Raw genomic sequence first — 21,536 nt, 5'->3', positions numbered from 1 at the left:
CACACCACATGGGTGGTTCAGGGGCTCTATGGTTCATAATAAGAGTTGTGGTCTAAAGACCAGGACCAGACCTGCTAACCTTAAAACTGGTGACATGTTCTAGCCCTGGCATGGGTTCACAGTCCTCTGTTTTGGGACAAAATCGCGTAATCTCTATGCCTAAAAAAAAAAATCTAACTTTGCGTAACGTAATCTGGTGCTCATATAAAGTGCTTTGATAACCTTGGGCAGAGTTCATGCTATGCTATGCAACTGTATCGGATCCTTTCTCTCCGGAAGAAACCAGAGGATAAGCCTCCCCCCCCCCCCCCACCCCCTCGTTCCTCTCCGAACCCACAGAGATCAACTGCGGAGTACCCTAGAGATAATTGCCCAGCCCCACGCTCTTCAACATCTACATGCCCCCCCCCCCCCTGCCTCCATCGTCAGACAGCATGGGCTCAGCATAATATAATACGCCGATGACACTCAGCTCATCCTCTCCCTCAAAAAGAACCCCAAAGACACCAGTCTCTGCTGCCAGGAAGGAATGAAGTAGGTTGCGGCCTGGATTAAGGATAGCTGCCTGAAGCTCAACACAGAGAAGACGGAGGTCCTCATCCTAGGACCCTCCACCTCTGCCTGGGACGACACCAGGTGGCTCTCCGCCCTCGGAATGCTCGGAACCTCAGCATCATCCTGGATGCCTTCCTCAGAATGACCCGCCAGATCAACGCCATCGCCTCCACCAGATTCAACTGCCTTGGCATCCTCCTAAAGACCATCAAATGGATACACCCCGAACACATAGACAGTCACCCACGCACTCATAACCAGCAGACTGGATTACGGCAACACCTTCTACGCCGGAACCAACCATACTCTTCTAAACAAGCTCCAAACCATCCAGAATGCCGCAGCCAGAATCGTCCTCGGAACCCCATAGCACAAACACATGACCCAACACCAACGAGTACCCCACTGGCTCCCCATCGAGAAGAGTGTAACTTTCAAGCTTCTCAGCCATGCCTACAAGTCCCTCCACAACATCGGACCCAAATACCTCTGATCCTACAACCTCGCCCTGGGGCAGAGAAACCTCACATCCGCATAAGTAGAGCAGGTGGAAGGGCCTTCGCCTACATCACAGCCAAGACCTGGAACGAGCTCCCAGTTATCAGACGCTCTCCGACCCTGCACAACTTTAGGAAGAACCTCAAGACCTTGCTCTTCAACTGAGCTGGAGCTGCCCCCGTGCCTTGAGACCCTCACGGTCGAGTAGCACGCTTTCTAAACCCCTGACTGATGCTATATAAAAATTAAACATATATTCTATTGTGAATGTGAGGCAAAATGCTGCACTCATAGCCACACAATTCCAGTGGCTTTGAATTTAACCAACTAAAGTATACAAAATATGGGTTGGATGGAATGCATGCATTATTCTTAGCCACTGATTACTTGGGCTGCATCCCAGTCCATCGTTATATTGCACACCATGACACCTGAGAATGGTCCCACCCACGTGCAAATCAATCTTGGCCCTGCTCCAATAGGAAAAGTCCATTCCAAACTGCTAGGTCAGGTCCTCCCTGAACTCGAACACAAATAACCCAAGGCCAGTTTAGCCCTTGTTAGGGCTCACCAGCCTGGTTTAGCTTGGGTCTAGTGACTCAGTGTGCTTCGGACCGACGCCTGGGCTTACCTTTTCAACTTAGGGCAACACACTAAAGTATAGTATGTTTTTGTTGCCCTGAACTTAAAAAAGGGATAGTAAATGTGAGAAGTTGGCCTGGTATATGCTGTCCACTAATTAAGTGGGCACCTTGCACCAGTCCAAATGACCCTTATGATGTAGGAGGTCAAAGATAGCCTTTAGAAAGCTATCCTAGAGGTAGCTATGGAGAGCAGCCTTCAGGCTTAATCTTGAAGGAATGTAAAGCAGCTTGTTTTACCAGAATATCACCTTTAGTATCAACTAAATGAAAGGAGAACCACACAGTAGTTATAAAAATTTATTTATTTATCTAACACTCTCTACTATCCTCTACACCAGGATAGAACATAAAGCACACAATACTTTATCAAAGAAACAGTTGCAAGTAGCACAATACACAGTCAATCAATCAATCAATCATTGCATTTATATAGCGCACTACTTACCCAGAGGGTCTCAAGGCGCTGGGGGGGGGGGGGGGGGGGGGGTTCTGCTACTGCTCGAACAACCAGGTCTTGAGTTGCTTCCTGAAGGCGAGGTGGTCCTGGGTCAGGCGGAGGTGGGTGGGGAGGGAGTTCCATGTCTTGGCGGCGAGGTAGGAGAAGGACCGTCCCCCTGTGGTGGCTCTACGGATGCGGGGGATGGCGGCGAGGGCGTGGCTGGTCGATCGAAGCTGGCGTTTGGGAGCGTAGAAGTTGAGGCGGCTGTTGAGGTATCCTGGGCCTTGGCTGTGTAGGGCTTTGTGTGCGTGGGTGAGGAGACGGAAGGTGATTCTCTTGTTGACCGGGAGCCAATGCAGATCTCTCAGGTGTACGGAGATGTGGCTGCGACGGGGGATGTCCAGGATGAGTCGTGCTGAGGCGTTCTGGATCTGCTGGAGTCTCTTCTGGAGTTTGGCGGTGGTTCCGGCGTAGAGGGTGTTGCCGTAGTCCAGACGGCTGGTGACGAGGGCCTGGGTGACCGTCTTCCTGGTCTCGGTGGGGATCCACCGGAAGATCTTACGTAGCATGCGCAGGATGTTGAAGCACGACGAGGAGACGGCGTTGACTTGTCTGGTCATGGAGAGGGAGGAGTCCAGGATGAAGCCCAGGTTGCGTGCGTGGTCTGTTGGTTTGGGTGCGCTGCCTAGGGCGGGGGGCCACCAGGAGTCGTCCCAAGCGGCGGGTGAGGATCCCAGGATGAGGACTTCCGTCCTATCTGAGTTCAGTTTCAGGCGGCTGTTCTTCATCCATTCGGCTACCTCTTTCATCCCTTCATGAAGGTTGGCTCTGGCGGTGGCGGGGTCGTTGGTGAGGGAGAGGATCAGCTGGGTGTCGTCAGCGTAGGAGATGATGTTGAGGGTGTGCTGGCGTGCGATGTCTGCAAGGGGGCTCATGTAGATGTTGAAGAGGGTTGGACTGAGCGAGGAGCCTTGAGGGACGCCGCAGATGACTTCGGTGGCTTCAGATCTGAACGGAGGGAGTCGGACTCTCTGTGTCCTTCCGGCGAGGAAGGAGATGATCCACTCCAGTGCCTTCTCCTGGACTCCGACGTTGCTGAGGCGTTGTACTAGGGTACGATGGCAGACAGTGTCGAAGGCCGCGGAGAGGTCAAGGAGGATGAGGGCCGCTGTTTCTCCGTTGTCGAGCAGCGCTCGGATGTCATCGGTGACTGCGATCAGGGCGGTCTCGGTGCTGTGGTTGGTCCGGAATCCAGACTGCGAGGGGTCGAGGGATCCGTTCGTCTTGAGGAAGGCGGCCAGCTGCTTGTTGACGGTCTTCTCGATGACTTTAGCAGGAAACGGGAGCAGCGAGATGGGGGCGGTAGTTTTTGAGGTCGGTGGGGTCAGCCGATGGCTTCTTGAGTAGAGCGCTGAGTTCGGCGTGCTTCCAGCTCTCCGGGAAGGTAGCGGTGTCGAAGGAGGTGTTGATGATATCCCGCAGGTGGGGTGCGATGATAGCGTCGGCCTTGTTGAAGACGTGGTGAGGGCAGGGGTCGGTCGGAGATCCGGAGTGGATGGAGTTCATCGTGCGGACGGTGTCTTCGGTGCTGATCGGAGTCCAGGCGCGGAGGGTGGTGGTGGGGGGCGGTGGTTCGGTCGTGGTGTTCGTCGGTTGAGTGCTGAAGTTGTTGTGTTGTGTTGAGCTCCAGGATGAGACAAGACCAGTGTCTAGAATGCACAGAATCGCCGAGACCCCAAGGAACCACCCAAGGTAAGTAGAAAGGGATCCCATGGAGGCCGGGTGCAGTGTGCTAACACAACTGCGGTCTCCGTACAATTCTATGGGGAAGTCGCGGTTACAGTTTTAAAGTTTAAGGACCCTTCTAGGTGGACTTCGAGGAAACCCTTTGGAACTTAAGATGTTGGCAAGCCCCCCACCCGTGGATACCACAGTACCAAAGTTACCTATCCCAGGTGAGCCGGGTGCATAGGTCTGGTTTGGTGTCAGAAGCTGCTGTTTTCAATGGAGGGTTGCAAAGAAGAGCTGCTGCCGGGAGGGAAGAAAGTGTCAATTGGAATCAAATGGTGGATTTCTGATAGAATGAACCTGAAAGCATAGGGGACAGGGTCTGGGTCACTTCAGGGTGACCAGGGGCGCAGTAAACGAATGCTCACAGGTGCCGGGTGCTTCAGGTGCGACGAAGGGATGCTTGACCCTGCAGCCACGAGGACCAGTAGACGTCGACGACCAGGAGCCAGATGCTAGATGTCCCACAAAGAATGTTGAGTTCTGAGGGGGTCTGTGTCCACCTAGAGTATCAACAAGCCTTGGCAAAAGCAACCCACGTAGGAAGACCAAGCAGGTTATGGTGTGTTCCAGCAAGGTCCAGGGGACTCACCAAGCAATGGGGAGTCAGGACACAGCTGAAGCAACCAGGAAAGCCCAACAGAAGTCAAGATGACCCTCAGGAGGACCCACAGGCCGAATGACCAGGAGTCATGAGGGGACCTCGAGCAAGATCACAAAGTACCAGCCCACGGAGCACTCTGTGTGAGGAGGCCAGAGTTCTTTGCTTGAAATACTGCTCAGGGTGAGGACTACATAGTGTCCAATACACAAGCTCAGGAATGGCAAACAAGCATGTGCATTTGCAAAAGAATGTGGTGCACAGTGGTTCGGGTTATACGGTCCCCACGAGGGATACTGGCCTCAAACTTGGTGAGCAGACAGCTCAACCTCAAGGAACTTCGGAACCCACCTCCTGTGTTGCTGGAGCCTTCAGGGTCCGCAGGAGCTCAGGATCAGCAGACCAGTCGGTTGTGTTATGGTGCCTGCGAATGCAGGGGAGTGACTCCTTCACCCTAAGGGATATTCTTCAGTTGTCCTTAGTGCACCACAGGTCCTGCACGGAGACTGTATGGAGCAAGGGCACAGACAAAGCTTTGGAGGGAGATGAAGTCGGGCCCAGTCGAAGTCCAGCGAAATTCAGAGTAACCAGACGGTCAAAGAGCAATGGTTTCTCCTTGTAGAATCTTGTCCACGTAAAATCTAAAGTCTTACAGCCAGGTAAGCCCTTATGTACCCACTGGAGAGGGTTGGCCAGATTCGGGCGACCCTCCTAGGGGAGGGTCAGGACAGAGGTGAAGTTATTCCCATGTCCGTTGTCCAATTTTGTGCCAGAGCAGGAGCCAATGGCTCCCAGGACTGGTTTGAGCTGGACTATGCACAGGGGCACCAAATGTGCCCCAGGTGCAGACTTTTAGGCACTTTGGAAGTGCACCCACCCAGCCCCAATACACTAAATCCTGTCTGGGATGTGGTCACACCTCCCTGTGACAGGTTGCCCATTGTGCTGCCTTCCTCTGCTCAAGCTTGGCTCAGCAACAGGAGGGCAGAAATGTGTCTCTGGTCTGCAGCATCCATTTTGTTCAGACCGGGTCGAGAAGGCTGGCACCGGATAGAATAGTGACCCCACGAGACTCTTCAGAAGGGTGGAATCATACCTCCCACATCGATTACCAGTGTGGAAGTATGATTCCAAGTTGTTTGATACCAACCACAACATACTTTGTTTCAGCTGCTTTCGAGATTGCATTTACAGCGAGGTTCTAATGCACCTCTACATATATGTTTGGCTGGGTCACAGACAATCCGGGAGAATAGTCTCCGAAAGCTGCAGAGGGGCCCTGCTCATGCAGGGGCAACCTCATGTAAAACCCAGCACCCTACCTTCAGGATTGTTAAGGCCTGCTATAGGGGTGACTTATAGGTTTTAAGTATAGTGACCTATAGATATAGTGAACCTATATCTAAAGTCAGTGGTGCAAGCACCATCTTACACAGGTTGCAGTAGCAGACCTATAGTACCATTTTGTGTGGCCTCTCATGGGTGTCATAATACATGCTTCAGCCCATGGGAGGCCTCTGGGGTACCTATGCCCTGGGTACATGGGAACCATATACTAGGGACATACAAGGGTACCCCGGTATCTAATCTGGAGTATACCAAAGTACATGGTATAACATTTAAGGAGACAGCAGATAGACTGGGGTCCTGATTAGCAGGATCCCAGTCAGACTAGTCAAAACCGTGTAACATCATGCAAAAAGTGGGGGTAAACATAAAAAGCAGATCCTACTTTCCTACAGTAAAGGCCAGCAGTACACATTAACTAATAAAATCCTGTTATTCCTAGCTTTCTAACCTCTACTCAAACATACATTAAACAGGATTTGATGTATCTACCCACGTACAAGATATCCTGCATTTCCCATTCAACCAATCATCCTCTACTCAAGAACACCTGCCCAAAATGGAAAACTTAGTTCCCTATCAGAAGACAAATTAAACCGAGAAAAAAGGAAATCAAGTCTTTCACGAAAGGCAGTTCTAAAGAAGATAACCTGGAGTTAGCCATTATTTAGAATCCTACATGGTTTAAATACATATGGAACCCCTTTTCAAAAGCACTTTGATGCACAACTAATGGATACTGACTGAAAACGTTAACAGTAGCCTAGAACAATTGAATTCTTTGGAACAATCTTGATGGGAATGGTGTGATACCAAACAAAATGATAGTCTTTTGCTCTTTATCTATTCTCTCTCTCACTGAAAGTAGACTAGAGAAGGAAAGAGTCCAAGTACTAACTACATTTTTCAAAAGCAAGCAATACCACAAACCCTCCTGTGAGCAATTTTGAAAAGTGGAGGATACCAGTTAAAAAAAATAGTGACTTTTATTCACTAAGAGGTTTCATGTGTAAGGAAATTTTTGGTGGTATGGGGGGGGGGGGGAATACTCTTTGTATTGAGACTTCTCTCTGGCACTAAAAAATGTTTGTGTTCAGGAAGAAACTGGTTTCCCTCCCGCTACTAGAATTGAAATCCTTTGTAAAAAAACTTAAGGGGTAAGATCAGTTTTAATAGAGATATTGAGTTTTGTAATACTAAAAGAGAGATTAAAGATAATAGCAAGGACAACTGCCCAAAACATCCCCAGAAATATTTAACTCGGAACTTAGATCATGGAACAAGACACTGGTTCTCCTTATTTAGATTACATCTCCTATCTCTAAATGATTTAATAGCACATTGGTCCCAGAATTTGAAAAATTGAAAAAAAAAATGTAATTTTTGTGAACTGAGCATCCAGAACCTGGGTCATGTTTTGTTAGTTTGTTCGGCACTTGCTTTTCATAGTCGTCGCTGGCTTAGGCCGATGTTTTTACAGAATGGTGTTAAGGATGTAGCTTCAGCTCGCAACTTTCTGTTTAGTCCCAAAAATGAAGCAATCTTTGTAAAATTGTTCAACTTTAAGGAATTTATGTACATATTTTAATTGTATATTTTTCAAATGGGATATTATTTGAGCCGTAATCGTAATATCCTCCCTTAATTACAAATGTATTTTGCATTGTTCTGTCTGCCATTTTAAAGGCCTTTGCTAATTTAATTTTTAACCTTAATTGTAAATTTGCACATGATCCGGTTGCGTTATGTTATTTGCACATTTCAGGATATGCCCTGTTCTATCATTGTTGGTCGCTAATTCCAAACTTTGCTCCATGAAATTGCTTGGTTTTTCTGGTTGCTTTTGAATTGTTATTTTTACAATTTAAAATATGCCCTGTTTCCTCATTGTTGGCTGCTAAAATCCAGATTTTACTCCTTGAAATTGCTATATGTTGAAAAAAACTTATTCGGACTGCCTTGTCATTACTGCGTTGTCACATGGTTTTATTGCAATTTATGTATTAATTAATATGTATCCTTTTAAGTGGACATCAGAGTTCCAAAACTTTAATGAACTGAATTGAAAAGTGCAGAAGTGGAGGAGTAAATTTTCCAAATTTTCATTCATGTTAAACTGCATTCAGATTAAACGAAATCACATTAGTTCCTGCTGATATGGACATCTCTTCTCTTCTGCCAATGTGTTTTATCCTTGAGGCACACAACCTGGACAGATTTGGTTAGTGCTATACTCTTTTACAAGCATTAAAATTATAGATCAAACCACGAATGTCCATGAGTGACTGCTAACATGTGGCAGAGGGAAATCAATTTAAAGGCCTCCGAATACTGCATTAGCTAAACCAAAATTAAAAAGGTACGCAAAGGGGAGCAAGATTCAAATAATTTTTTTATATGCCACAACTCCTATACAAAAACAACTATCAAATGGCATACATTTAATATGCACAACAGTAACTGGACTATACCAGAAGAGGTGCGATATTGGGTGCAGCAACAGTAAACACAGATTCAAGTAATTTTGTTAAGCTAAGTATCATGACACCTATGATTAGAAAAAAGATTTGATTACACAAAATTCTATCCTTTCGGTACAGTTGTGCAAGTGAGGCAAAGCATCAATAGAACAATGAGAAAATACATGAGAACATCCATTGTAACTTGTGATCTTCTGGACAGTGAAAATAATTCATGGTGTATTGAAGCTTATTACACAGCTCAATTAGAGGGTCCCAGACACACAGCACTATCGGTCTGAAAAAACAGAGATCAGCAAGTACTCATCTTTAGTTTACTATAGTTTCTGAAGCACTCAAGAGTCAAACGTTGAGGTTGCTGAATGAGATGGCATGTGTTAGATTTGGTGGTCTCCAGTTGGCACAGGTAGGTACTTGTGACAAATAGGGACCCTTGCGACTAGTCAGGGTAAGGGGGTACACTCCTTAAATGACCCCTGCTCACCCCCATGGTAGATTGGCACAAGCAGACAGGCTTATCTCAGAGGCAGTTTGAAAAGCATTTGTGAACACATACTGTAATCAAGTAACACTACAGATGGACACCACACAGGTTTTATATCAAAAATAAGTATTCTTTATATAGACTTATCATAAGACCACAAACAACAAAAATCCACAATACTATACTTAAGATGGTAGTTTTAGCTTAGTTCACTTTAGTTCTTAAAATGCGACACTGAGTCAATGTACCTTAAGATGCGACACGCAGGGTAATGAAAGTGTTGCAACAATAGAAATGCGGCAGAGATCCGGTGCAAAGAAATAAAGATGAAGCTTTTTCCTTGATGCAACATGTTTCCCGGTGAGGCGGCAGAGTCTGCGGTGAAGTCCATCCCCTCCCCAGCGATGCGAGATGCTTGACACGATGTGAGCCGCGACAGGCCCTGCGACACGCTTCCTAGTTATGCGGTAGCATCTGCGGCGACATCGATACTCTTCTCTGGTGATGAGCCGCGACAGGCCCTGCAACACGCTTCTCGGAGATGCGGCGGCGTCTGATGCAACATCGATCCTCTACTCCTGTGACACGCTTCTCGGTGATACGGCGGTGTCGGCGGCGACGTCAATCTCCTCCGACGATGATGCGAGGCGATTTGTGCTGCGAAGCGGCAGCAGCAGTTCTGCGACACGCTTCTCAATCTGGAGTCCCACTTCCAGCTCCTTGTGACACGCAAGTCCCCAAAAAGTCCAACCCAACTGTAGGCACTTCAGGAGATCTCTTGAGGAGCTGGTGGGTTAAGTCTCTTGGCCCTGAGACTTCAGCAGGAGGTAAGCTCTGTTCCAAGCCCTTGGAGATCGTTACACAAGTTGATGAAAGTAGACACAAAGTTCCTCTCTCCTTCCTTTGGCAGTCAGGCAACCACTGCAGGTCAATCCCACAAGCAGCACTTCAGCTTAGGGATATTTTCTCCTCAGTTTCTTCAGGTTCCTCTCCTCAGCAAAGGTATCTTCTTGTAGTCCAAAAGCGATCTAATTTCTTGGGACCAGGGTCCCAATATTTATACCCCAAAATCCTTGCCCTCTGAGGGCAGAGGGGACTTTGCCTAGCCCAAACCAGTTCTGGAGCACTCTTTACATGACTCCTACTTTCCTTTCACAGTGCAGGGCAGAAACATCAGAGGCCCACAGGAGGTGGAGCCAGCAATGTGGAGGAAAGGCACGGCCCTGGAGCACTCGGTTGACATGACTCCTCCTCTCCTTTCACAGTGCAGGGCAGAGACATCACACGCACCACAGGGGGTGGCACCAGCATTGTGTAAGGCAGGCACAGCCCTATTCAGGTCCCAGGTGCAACTCCTCCCACCCATCTACATGCAGATCTCTCTATTCACCACTGGGCTGACTCATTCTGTCTCCTGGAGTCCCCAGCTCTGTCACTCAAACTCCAAACAAGGAATGCACAACCTAGCAGAGACAGGCTTGGGTAGTTAGACAAGAAAATAACTACTTTCTACAAGTTGTATTTTCAAACACAGAATATTAAAACCAACTTCACTAAAAGATGTATTTTAATCATTCTGAGTTCAGGCATACTAAAAACTCGAAAACGAAAACAAAAAGGCCTGTAATTCACTATTAGGCCATGCCACACACACCAGGGTATGTCCTACCTTATACTTACAATGCACCCTGCCCTTGGGCCTACCATAGGGGTGTCTAATATGAAGAAAAGGGAAGGTTTAGGGACTGGCAAGCGGGTGCACTTGCCCAGTCAGCATGGCAGTACCAGACTGCACACAGGCTCTGCAATGGCTGGCCTTAGACACTTTTACAGGCTGCTTCTGTGGGTGGCACAACCAGTGCTGCAAGCCCACTAGCTGCATTTGGATTTACAAGCCATGGGCACACTCAGTGCACTGTACTAAGGTCTGACAAGTAAACCAAACAAGCCAATCATGGAATCACTAATCTATACATCAATTTACTATAGGGAGAGCATATGCACTTTAGCACTGATCAGCAGTGGTAAAGTGCCCAGAGTCATAAAACCAACATAAACAGGTCAGACAAAATACAGGAGGAAGGCTAAAAGTTTAGGGATGACCCTGCAAAAGGGCCAAGTCCAACAGCATGAATATGCAAAGAAGGAAGATTGGAGAGCTGACATCTTCATGGCAAGGAAGTGTTTAAGGAATCAACGGGGCTTACATTTTGCAGGTTCCTGTTAGCACTCCCTTCAGTTATTCTCGAGCTGCTGAAATGTATATTTCATGAATACATGAACTTTCTGACTTTCTCCTCACACATTCTCCTACGCATTATAGATATTCATATACCTATATGAACCCCCCTCCCTAAAGGACATTGAGGTAAGAAATTAATGGCAAATCAGAAAGTACACTGCCCCCTTCCCCCCTCATGGACACACCAGATTTCTATAACTTTGCATGAATTCTTTATGTCAAGAACACGTTCTGCTAACTTCTCCCCTTAATGACAATAGTCAGAGAGCCCTTGTATTGAAATGCTCGATCATCAGGACTATTAATCTCAACTGTCCCTCATTGACTCATTAAAATACATTCTTTAAAATAACACTTCACTGCTAATGCTGTTTTGGATTTATTGATGGCAAGCTGGTTAGATCATTTGTGCCTTAAGCCTGGACTCACTTCCAGTGATCACTGTAAGGGCCCGTTTGATTTTATTAAGTTTGCAAATAACGTAACTTAGTTCATAAATTTTCCTTGAATTACCTCTTCGTGTATCTTGGGTGCTACTTTACTGTGGACTTTAACCCTATAAAATAATAACACGTATTGTCAAAGCCAATAGACCTGGCATAAATGAACTAAATCATGGAAACGGAGGCATGCACAAACGTACACAGACTATTTGTGCAGTGCCACTGCATAACCGGCTGCATGTATCGCAACCATATGGGAATAAAACAGAAGTAACCGACTTAAAAGGTACATAGAATCTGCAGACATTTCTGCATGTCTGTTCACAGAACGTAGCACAATAAAGACGAAATACTGGCTTTGGCAATGCTTGTTTATCTTAGTGAAACGACGCAAAGGCAACAAATAGAACCAGAATGGGTTCTTTGCATGCTGTGCCATAGAGCCCAAGAAATACCTCAACGATGAGGCCCAAATGGCTGAGACTGGCCAGAGGTGGTTGTTGTTCCCAACCACACTAGCTTAGCAGGTCAGGTGGGACTCTTCTTATTAGAGCTGGACCAAGAAGCATTTACATATGGTTGATCTCTGTGTGCAGTGAGCAAAGAAATAATGGACTAGAATGAAGCCCAATACAATTTCTATTGTCAGAGATTAATACAAGCATTGAACTCCTACCGTTTCTTGATTTTCTCAGTAGTTACAGTAGTGGTCACAGCTGTACTCCCTACTAAGTATGGGCGAATTTAGCAAATTCGCGGTTCCGCGAATTCATGTGAAAGCGTACTTGTGGTCCGCAAAATCCTCGAACTTGTGAATTATTTTATTTTTGCGTGTTCGTGGGATTTTTTCAGCGCAGCTACCGCGAAGTTACCCATGCGGTCGTACATGGGCGCGGCTATCTTGTTTTCAGTGTTCGTGTTGCGTATTTCCGTTTCCGGGTGCTAGTTGCATGCTCACGTTGTGCATTTCCTACGTGCGGGGTTCAATTGCGTTTTCGCGTCCGTTTTTGCATGCTCGCGGGGGAAATATCGCGCGAACTTACCCACGTGGTCGCAATGAGCGCGGCCATCTTGTTTTTCATTCATTGCTATGGTTCTGGGCATGCTTTTTCAATCTTTGTAATCCTTTGTTTGTTTGAACTTTTTTAAAATCTTTTTTACTCATTATCTATCACTCTATATTTGTGCGTCGATATATTGTTTTTTTTGACTTTGTTACTTTAAAACTACTTTTTTTTTTTTTTTTAACTCTTTTCCCTATTCTTTCCTATTTTATTTTCCTTTAACTGTCCAGGACCATGGCAAAGGGAGCGGGCAAAAACCTGAAGGGGAAGGGTCCCGCACCCCGTAGCCGGCTCCCTTGCGGGCACTTAAGGGGGAGGCTGTAAATCCCAGGGAGATCTTAAGCGCAGTGGAGGTGGCCGCACTGGTCTGCTTCATGCAGCGCCACCTCCCCAAGACCGTCGCGGCAGGCCCGGTACCGGGTACGGCCTCCGGGAGCATCGCCAGCTATGGGGTAAGGTGTGCCGGGCCATGTATCGGGAGTCTGGGGTCCGGCGCACCTACAACCAGGTGACGCACCGGTGGTCGGACATACTGGACCAGGAACATGACCTTTTTGGCGTGGAGCTCCCTGGGCTTGGTGAGTACTAGTAGCTATTTAATCACTACTTTGTTGTCTTCTGCTCTGTGTTATGATATTGCAAATATATATTTTTTCCGAAAAGCAAGAATTCTGGTGATTACATTGCAGGTAAAAAAATTTCAAAAGCTTGGGTGATTGCAGGTGCTCGCCTGCTCACTGGCCTTGCTACTATGCTTACTTGTTTTCAATTTTGTGCTCATTTGGCCTGAGTGATTATGTATGAGTGTACGTTACAGAACTGCGTAATGCTAGAGACTCAAGTCCAGTCCTTCCCTTGTACTCCTGCCACTAAGAAGAGATAGTGGTGGTGGATTGATAGTTTGAGTATATTAGGACTGGTCATTTAGTAGGAAACTTTAGTGGTCTGCAATCATGGCGGACTTTGTCTGTCACTTCGCGTGCTGCGGAGTGTTTCCTGCCAGCCCTCGTATAACATTTTTGTAGTTGGATTAGTGAGTTACATAACTTTCAAGTAGACGGTCCGCGAATCCAGCAATACTAATATCCTAGTAGACCACATCAGATAGACAACAATTGCACTAAATTTATTGACCTATTTCCCCGAAATAATTGGTTATTGGTGTTTTGAAATGTTTGATTCGGTTGACAACAATCATCCATGTTTGTGTCTTTCTTTCATGTACATCAGCTCCTCCCAGGGGCAAGAAGACAGAGGAGGTAGCAGTGCCGACAGAGCAGGAAGGCCAGGATTGGTCTGCCGAGGGCTCCTCTGCTGGCCCCAGTAAGTTTTCCTGTTAATATTAATAATTATACTTCCATAACTTTTATAGCACCTATTAAAGAAAGAAAAACACACAATTAGATACCACTTGGTGCTACAAAACGTGAAGGGGAAACTCTGCCAAATTTTCACCAGAACAGAAAGCTGCTACCATCAAACAAAGGATAAAGAAAACAAAAGTAAGTACCTGACATTAACTACTAGACTTAGCACTACAAGCTACAAATAATAAATTAAACAATAAACTAATCATTTTCCTTCATTTTTACCATTTATTTCAGATATACCACAATTAAAGACAAAAAGGCCAACATTTACAAACCTATCAACTGTAAAACCAAAGTATACAAACTGAAATAACAGACAACTTATAAAACGAAACTTAGAAAGAAAACGTCCAAATAAAAAGGAATCCAATAATTGTAAACAAAACATATACAATATATGATTTTACTTTTACCAACAGAGCCATCAACAAAAGAAACAGAGAAGAAAAGCATCAAAAAACAGAGCACAGCCCTCCAAACAGCTGAAAAACTGGTAAATATACTGTGAAAATGTGATAAATATAATGATAAACGTAAAACAAATCTAAATTTCTCTATGTAACATTTATTTACCGTAGAAAGAAACTAGAACAATGACAGAAGAAGCTAAAGTTGTAACTTCACAGAAAGGCGAAATGCTTTTTTATATAGGCTATACCTATACCCAAGAAAAACAACATCAAATGAAAGTGTTTTGGAAATGCAGAAAATATTACAGTAATAAATGTTATGGTCGTGCTATAACTCAGGAAACAACTAACTAACACAACAGAAAATAACCACCCTAGGGAATCTGAGGCAAGATGGCGTCTGCTGGTCAGACGCGAGTGTGAGAGCTCCCACTGCGGCTGGGAGAGCGAACTGGATTTTGGCTGTGAAACCTCCACGTTTCATCTTTAAGAAAGCGGCGGCGGCGATTTAAAACGGTCAAAACACACAGTTTCGAGGGAAAGCTTTCTGGATTGACGGCACCGGAGCCGGAGCTCGGGCTGAGCTGGAGCTGGAGCTTGAGCTGAGGCATAGGAGGAGCCAGGTGTGGGCTGAGCTGAGCCGAGGCCGCGGGCGGAGTCGTGGAGCCACGGAGATACGGAGCGGCAGAGTATTGCAGTAATGCAGTAATGGAACAATTGACTAAAATGGACTAAAAGGAAATCGGATATTGACGAGCTAAATTTGAGCGGCGTTTGGTGAAGTTTACAGGCTATACCCGAGGGATTATTGGATACACCGACCTCTGCCCTCTTCCTGTGCTACCTGGACTCGTGGCTAATTGAAGGGGGGCTGGAGTTGAGCCTTGCCGACTTAAGCTGGTGTGTGCCTGGACGTTTGTGCATCGTGTAGCAGCATATACAGCGTAAGAGACATTTACCAGGTACTAGGTGCATTTCCCATATTTTTATCTATTTGTTCAAAGCAATTAGCTATATAGACTGCCTTTAAGAAGAAATAGATAGACTCCACGTGATAAAGGTAAAGAGTTAAACACGGCTCCACCATGGCACCAAAAACTGCACGTGGCGGGAAAACCAGAGCGACTGGAGAGATGCAGATTGGTACACGTGCAGCACTAGCAGCTAAAGGCAAGCAGGACCCAAGTAATGTTATAGAGGCTGATGGATTCCAAGCTGGGACTCCAAAGATCACGCAAATGTTTCAACTTAGGGGCAAAACGACAACATCAAAAATAACGACCGTAGCATCGGCCTCTGCAATTCCTGCTGTTGAGTCACTAGCCCCCTCTGAGAATGATATTTTTGCTAATTTAGAAACAAAAGAGGCCACATCTGATACAGAAAATAAGACCAATTCTCAAAAGGAGAGCACCGAGGGTATAGAATTCAAAGACAATATTGAGAATATTGAGAATGTGGTAGATACTACCCTGACGGAGGCATTATCAGATTTGGTAGTCTCCCCTAAGTCCATACAAGCTGCTTCCAACCATACTACCATTCTAATATCTACCCCCACACCGACTTCTACCACAGTAAATAAAGCTGACTCTGGAGAGGGGGATCTTATTGGTAGCAAGGATAGTGAATATTATTCATTATCTGAACATTCAGAGCACTCCTACGCCTCAGAGGAGATAGAGGAAGAGGAAGAGGAGGAGGAAGAAGAGGAGGGAGACCTGGAGGACGATGGCCAAAACACTGGGAAATGATCTCTCGACCTTACTGCCGTCGAGCAAGGGAACGTGAATTGGGCAGACCTGACCGCTGGCAACAAGGTTAATGATAATGGTGGTCATCCTGGATCTACGGAAATTCCTGAATGGGCATTAATCGAGAACAATCCCAATGCTGATCAACCAGGTGGGGCGGTGTATAATATGGGCGCAACGGCACAGGAGGCATTGGATGTAGTATTGAAGGCCATTTCTGATCAACGTGTAGAGGCTAAAGCGGATCATCAAAAAACTCATAATGCCTGCAAAAAGCTACAGAATACTGTCTGCCGTCTAGCAAAATCCTGTAATGACTTTACGGACAGAATGATTGAAGCAGAAGGACGCATCTCTGCACTTGAAGATCAAATGGTTCAAAACCAAAGTGATATTAAGGAAATCAAGGCTCAAAAGTCCGATGTTAACTCAAAGCTGACTGACCTAGAAAATAGGCTACGGCGTAATAATTTACGCATTTTGGGTGTGCCCGAGGGCCGTGAAGGCCAAGATGTGCGTCAGTTTGTTATAGATTTATTTAATGATTCATTTCCTGAAGTTAAGGAATGGCAATGGGCGCAAGAAATCCAACGGGCTCACCGTTTTCCATTTCGGTCACAACCAGCACGAGCGAACCAAGGCGCTCGATATCCACGGGCTATTTTAATTTCCTTAAATAACTTCTTGGCTAGACAGCTACTTTACGATCTCGCACGACCAGACAAAAAGAGATCAGGTTTGGGGGTGGAATTTGTCGTCCGCCCGGATTATTGTCATGCTACTGTTGAGAACCGGTGGCGACTTCGCCAATTAATTCCTGCATTTCAAGCGAAAGAGGTGCAAGTGTACCTTTTGCAACCTGCTACTTTGAAAACGATTTATAAAAGGGCAAAATCGATTCTTTACGACTGAAGTTTCAGCCAAAGAATATCTGAACTCATTACCCTGAGATGACATAGACCTGATTACTATGTGATTATTTTATTCCATATTTTGGAATCTCAAGGTTTTCTGTTTCTATTTTCGATAAGGATCTCCACAGCCACTGGAGGTACTCTCACACACATCAAGGGGCAATAGGCCCTACTGCCTCATTGTTGGGGGAGGGTCACTGGGGTGGGGGAGGGGGTGCTTCGGGGAGTGTTGGGGGGGGGGGAGGGACGGTGCACGGTGGTGGGGGGTAAAAAAGGGGGAAAACTTAGTTCAAGACCGACAAGATGCGAGGGATATTGAGATGAAAGGCTCTGGTCTTAAGGGATGGCTATTATTTACTGTTTTAAGTAAAAAAAATGTCTGGTACAAATTTTCGAATATGTTCCTTTAATGTCTGTGGGTTGAATAATGTGGTAAAACGTAGGAAAGTGATGCACGAAATACGTTTGATACAACCAGACATTATTTGTCTCCAGGAGACACACATATCATGGGGAAATCGTAAAGTGTTGAACGAATTGGGGTATACTGTTCTAGTTGTATCACAACAGTCTACTATGAACCGGGGTGTTGCTATTTTGGGGCGCCAATCAGTTATTGCAACTACAAGAGTTAAAGCTGATAATATGGGCCGCTGGGCAATTTGTGAATGTGTGATAGGGAATACTCCTGTGACAATATGTACTGTATACGGCTCAAATAGTGACGACTCTGCTATACTCGAATTTCTGAATGTTGAATTAGCACTCTGGCGCACCCCCGTGTTGGTAATGGGAGATTTCAACATCCATGGGCATATAAATACTTGGGATCCAACCTTTAAAGACTATAGGGGTCGAAATCCGAAGGTATTTAGGGGGCTAAGACAACTATTGCTCCAACATGGTTTGGTAGACTGCTGGCCACTTTCAAATCCACTAGACCCTGGTTATACTTTTTTTTCTTCCCCACATAAAAAATTTGTTCGGCTCGATTATATTTTTTCAACACGAGACTTGATAGTAGGTGCTCGGATGTCCTTAATGCCACGTATCTTATCAGACCACGCACCCGTAGTGTTGGATATGTTAATATCTAGCTTACCTCGCATGCAAAGACCTTTCACATTGAATAAGAAACATTTGGTAGAAACGCTGTATGTCTCTCAAATGTTAGAATGGTCCCAACAGTTTTTCGATATTAATAGAGGATCCTCTACTAGTGCAATGGTATGGGACTGCTTTAAAGCGGGGCTGCGTGGTGAGACATGCAGCTATGGCTGGGCAATGCAACGTAAGGAAAAGGAAGTAATGAAACAGCTACTGCAAGACCTGGCCACGCAGAATGTGATTTGATAGGTGATATAAGGAGAGGCCAGGACTGCTGCAATACTCAAGATAAGGTGGCGAAATGCAAGGCGAAAATTACGGGGGTCTGGAGCCAGAAAATTGCATCTCAGTACAAATTGTATAAGGCCGAAAGGTAGGAGTATGGTGAGATGGTGGGGAGGTGTCTTGCTCAAAGAATGCTACAACGACAGACGATCCAATATATATCCTCTATTGAAAATAGACTTGGTTTGAGGATAGAGACACCTGAAGGCATCATGAGAGTTTTCCAAGAATTCTATACCGAGCTTTACACTCAAGACAATGCCTCCCCAGAGTTAATAGAGCAGTTTGTTAACAGTTGCTATATGGGACATGCTGTGGAGGATACTCAAAGAGAGGAATTGTAAGCTCCAATCACGATGCTAGAACTTGAGACAGCCATTAAAAGTTTAGCTTTGGGCAAAGCTTCGGGCCCTGATAAACTGCCATTAGAGTTATATCTTAAACTGTTTCCAATCATTAAAAATGACATGCTAGAGACATTTATAGCTGCCCAGTCAGGACATCCACCGCCATCATGGGACGACGCTACTATAGCGGTCTTTAAGAAAAAAGATAAGCCCTCATATCTGCCTGGTTCATATCGGCCTATATCGCTTATTAATGTTGATGTCAAAGTCTATTCTAAAATTCTTGCGAACCGGCTGATCTGTGTGGCCCCTGGAGTGGTTTCTAATCAACAGCATGGATTCCTACCTGGGCGGGATACAACTAATCACGTTCGTAGAGTCATTACAGCCCTGGACTACGCCGAGACGACGCATAAGAATATAGGTTTAGTATTTTTAGACGCAGAAAAGGCGTTTGATCGCGTCTCATGGCCGTATTTATGGGCTGTCATGACTAAAGTGGGGTTTGGACCTCGTTATCTGCAGGCCATCCAGGTTATGTATAGGCATCCAAGGGCACAGATTTCTATGTCAGGCCAGCTTTCAGGGTATGTAAATATTAGTCGTGGTACACGTCAGGGTTGTCCCTGTTCACCACTCTTATTCGCTATATACATTGACCCACAGCTACAGGCGTTAACTACATCACCGCATATACCATCTATGATGCCTCCGGGGGGCAGCATGCGTGTGCTAGCGTATGCAGATGACATTGCAGTTGTAACATCAGACCCGGAAGCTGCAGTTCCCGAGATTGAAGCTATAACTAAAGAGTTTGGTCGGGTAGCAGGGTATAAACTCAATATCTTAAAAACACAAATTGTATGCACGCCAGGATTATGCCCTAATGATAGCCGAGCGACCCCAGAAGCCAAGTACCTTGGTATTAAAATCAGACTATCCCTTCATGATCTGGTTATGGTCAATTGGACCGATATTATACGATCAATAAAACAACAACTAGAGAAACTCGAATGTTTACATTTATCTATGGTGGGACGACGCAATGTGCTTAAAATGTCCATACTTCCTAAAGTACTGTATTTCTTTAGGTCAGTTCCACTTGAGGTACCACCCCTAGAAGTGCGGAAACTTCAAGCAACGGTTGAAAGATTCATATGGGGATGGAAATCCCCACGTCGGGCATCTAAATTCATGACACTTCCTATGTTGAGGGGAGGTTGGGGCGTTCCAAACTTTGTATTATATTATTTGTCTTGTGTGCTACAGAATATTAAGTTTGCTGTAAATGGAATTGACCCACCTCAATTTGAGGACCCTGATATTTTTTATTTATTGCTTGGCCCACAAGCACGACAGATGCTTCTTCGTTTTTACGAACCTAGCTACTACGAGAGAACCAAATTTAAGTTGGTGTTCACTGCTTTAAGGGTTGGCGTATGATTAGCAAAATTATGCAGTTGCGTCGCATTAACTATCATACTCCTTGCGACTCCCCGGAACTGCTACCATCTATATTTTGGGACTATAGAATGCAAATTTGGGGTGAAAAAGGCTTAAAATCGGTTGGTTCGTTGTTTAAAGACTGTGTAATGTCATCTTTTCAAGAGCTTAAAGACACCTATGCAATCCAACAGAACGATTTTTTTTAAGTATTTACAGTTACGAGACTATTTTCAAACATTTAAATTCAATACCTATCCTGCCTAACGGGCTATTGACAATACTTAATAAACCGACACGGATCGGTATTATATATAACTATTTACTCGAATTACATCAGGATGACCTTGTGCTGCAGGAGTCCAAATGGTTGACGAGGCTAGCTACTAGCTCTGTACCCTTACAAGATTCTATTAATACCGCGGCTGATATTATTCTATCGGCGAATTTACATTCTCAGCACTACAAAACTGTATTTAATCTTTACCATACTCCTGCAAAAATGGCAAAGTGGGGCAACAGTTATAATGGGAAATGTTTTAGATGCCAAACTAACATGGCTGACATTGTTCATATATTTGCTGATTGTAGTGCGCTAAATCCATTTTTCGCATCCATTGTACAATTTCTCTCAAATGTGTTAAAAGCTGATGTCATAATCTCCAGGGAAATGATTATCTTTGGTTTATCTAGTGACCTGGATGTGTTCTTATCATATCGCAAGTATAGATATTTGCTATTCATGGTGATGGCAGTGGCTCGCCTTTGCTTTGCCTCAATGTGGTTGAAACCGGAAGCTCCAGCTTATGAGATGTGGAGAGCAAAATTTTACAATGTGTTCTACTTGGAATACAACCTATATTGTACTAAGTCAATTAAGAAAAAGCAAAGGGGGATCAAGGTTTGGCAGGCGATGATTGATCATATGGGGGTTGAGGAATGATGTTTGTATAAATTGAGACCAATGAAGGTTTACACTGTAGCGCAATACCAATATTGTTTTGTATTTGGTAATACTCACTTATTGTACTGTTTTTATTTATTTAAATAGTCTCTATTGTTTCCCTCTGTCTTTTGGAAGTGTATAACTGCATAACTGTATTATGAATATGAAAAGATATCGGTTTTGAACTGAACCAATAAAAAAATCTTTAAAAAAAAAGAAAATAACCACCCTCCCAACGTGACAGAAATAGAAATTAGACAAATACTCGACTCGCTAAAAGAAGCAAGCACTAACACAGACCGCCCATCTACAACTATTCTTAAAGACCATCTAAGAACTCTCCCCCAACATGCAGCAAGCCAACTCCCTTCTATA

Source organism: Lissotriton vulgaris, chromosome 11 (genome assembly GCF_964263255.1).
Source record: "Lissotriton vulgaris chromosome 11, aLisVul1.2, whole genome shotgun sequence".
NCBI lineage: Eukaryota > Metazoa > Chordata > Amphibia > Caudata > Salamandridae > Lissotriton > Lissotriton vulgaris.
This window is presented reverse-complemented; position numbering follows the sequence as displayed.